The sequence below is a fragment of the Parus major genome, chromosome 11 (assembly GCF_001522545.3).
Source record: "Parus major isolate Abel chromosome 11, Parus_major1.1, whole genome shotgun sequence".
NCBI lineage: Eukaryota > Metazoa > Chordata > Aves > Passeriformes > Paridae > Parus > Parus major.
This window is the reverse complement of record NC_031780.1, coordinates 11,668,444-11,670,943: the sequence shown is the minus strand read 5'-3', so window position 1 is coordinate 11,670,943 and position 2,500 is coordinate 11,668,444. Positions and strand designations below refer to the sequence as shown.

Below are 2,500 nucleotides of genomic sequence, written 5' to 3'. Positions count from 1 at the left end.
ACTGAGGAAAGCAGTCATCATTTCTTTTATTTCATGGGCCCAGTAACAATTATGTGGATGATCATAATGCTGCAGCAGGAATTCACCAAAATCCATTATTGACATGAAAAGGCACTGGTTCTGATGAGCCTTTAAAAGAAAGAGCAGTAAATATTTTCTCTTCGTCAAAGTCTAGATAGTTTATTTCTCCAATATAACTTTTGCTGTGGAATATTGCACCCCAAAAATGTTCTTTTACAACTGGGAATGTAATTCCAAGAAAGCGGGAAAAAAAAATCTAAAATGTCATCAAAGTGGCTGCAGTTATTAACAAAAGGAAATAATCCCACGATCTCTTACCCACTTCCTACCAGTAATTAGTTACTTGTTGAATATAATTTACGCTGCAAGTAATTTCTGCTATTAATCTGAGAGCTGGTCTGGTTACTCCAATACAAACTTTATCAAAGGTGCACGTACACAGGATTTTACAAGGGTAAACTTACTTATCCATTGATTGCACCAGAAATATATTTTAAGTGGAAAGTCTTCCTGGTGGGAGTAAACTCACGAGCTTTGAACTCGGAAAAAAAAAAAAAAAGAGACAGAGTGCGATAAAAAAAAAAAAAAAGGCAAACCAAAACATGCTGTTGCAGTCTGAGGAACTTTTTTCCCTATTGATCTTTAGATATGAAACCATAGCAGAAAGTTTTAACAAACCGGAATTCAAATCAGATGCGAGAAATTTTCACGGAGCCACTCTATTGATTCGCTCAAAATACTGCCCAGCAGTACCTTTCTGCAAGTGTCTGCAGAGCCAGCGATGCTCCCCTCGCCTGCACCCTGCGCAGGCTGGACATGGATTAGCAAACCTGAATTCACAGTGTGCAAGGAGGAGAAAGAAGCGCTTGGAATTTCCAAGTTTTGCTTTGCAATTTCACAGGCTCATAATGCAAACTCGTCCCCGCCGGAGCTCTCCCACCCTGTCTTGCTCAAGTGAGAAGCTGCTGCCAGGGCCGGGGACCCCGGAAAGGCGGGGGTAGCTCTATGCTAATGCTCCTGCAGCGTTCTCAGCCCTGCAGCACCATCACAAAGCACACCTTCTGGGAAACTGACCCAAAACTTATCGTCCAACAGTGCACACCAGCCACAACCCGACACCAGGACTAGAGAAGGGAAAGGGGAGGCTCCTACAGATTTTGTACTAGAGCACACTGCTTTTCCTAGGAAACTGGTCGATATTTTTAAAACAGAGTAAACTTCGTCATTCTCTTCTTTAACTTACGATAGCCACCCAAACTAAACAAAAGCTTCACTTCCATGCCATCATTTCAGGCAAGATCCAACTTACTTCAAGGACATCCTTTAGCAACAGGCAGGAAAGCTGCTCAGTTAACATTCCTTTCTCACACTCCCACTGTACTTCATTTGAAAACGATGTGCAAAATCAGATCAAAAGACTAAAAACAGAAGAAAACGGCTACTTTAAAAAAAGATACTTTGAAGTGTTTTTGACCTGTTCCACCAACTAAAAACAAACAAAAAAGATAGCAAACGTCAAAAGATGCAATCATACGAAGTGAAGATGTAAAAAAATCCCTCTCTGCTTTTCTTTTCTCTGCTCACTTTAAGAAGTTCCGAATTCTTTCGCAGGAGGCCGATGAAAGACAACCAAAACCTAACGCTTCTCCAACTCCTACTCTAAACTTCCAGCGGAAGTGGGAATAATATCGTAAGAAAAATAAATACGTTTACTGAGATGGCAAAGGGTATTATGATGGGGAAACGGCAAAACTCGAGTACATTCAAAGCTCACAAAACTCAGTTAAAAACCCCAAATGGACTCTCAGGACCCGAATGACTTTTAAGAAATGTTCCGCGAAGCTCCGCGGAGCCAGTGCTGATCTATTTGCTGGTGTACGAGAAAAGCATCCAGGGGATTTCGGAAGCCGGCTAAATGCTCCCAGAGAGGCACAACACCCCGCAAACTTTCCGCCCGGTTTCCAGGCGCGGAGCCCGGGACCGTGTCCCCGGCGCTGCCGAGAGGCTCGGGCAGGGCGGCCGCTCTGCGGGCCCAGAGCTGCCGGCACCGCCGGGCGCGGAGCGGCCGCGGAGGGTCCCGCTCCGCCGCTGTCCCGGGCAAGCCTCCGCGGGCAGCGCTCTCGGTGCCTCCGAGCAGCGGGCCCGGCCCGGGAGGCGCAGGGGCTCCGCCGCTCCCGTTCCTCCCTTACCTGCCCGCCCGAAGCGCTTCCGCGCCTCCGCACCCGCGGCCGGCGGGTGCCCCCGCGGCCCCCCGGCCCTCGCCCTCCTCATGGCCGCCGTGGGCCGGAGCTGAGCTGGCGGGGGCAGGGAGGGCTGCCCCGGGCCGCCCGGCACCGCCTCGAGCCCACCACTTGTCGCCCCGCGTCCCGGCACAGGTACGGGCGGAGGCACGTCCCTTCCGCCGGGCTGTGCCGAGCTCCTACGAAATCCCACCGTTCCGGAGGGGAGGGAAAAAGGGAGTAAGAAAGAGGAAAAAAAA

General features: G+C 49.3%; 1 protein-coding gene across 4 annotated transcripts in view; it reads right to left on the bottom strand.

Moving 5' to 3' along the window:
* The window catches only part of SALL1 (spalt like transcription factor 1), an 18,469-nt gene that overhangs the window by 12,163 nt on the left and 3,806 nt on the right, over positions 1 to 2,500 (bottom strand). The window lies entirely within an intron of this gene.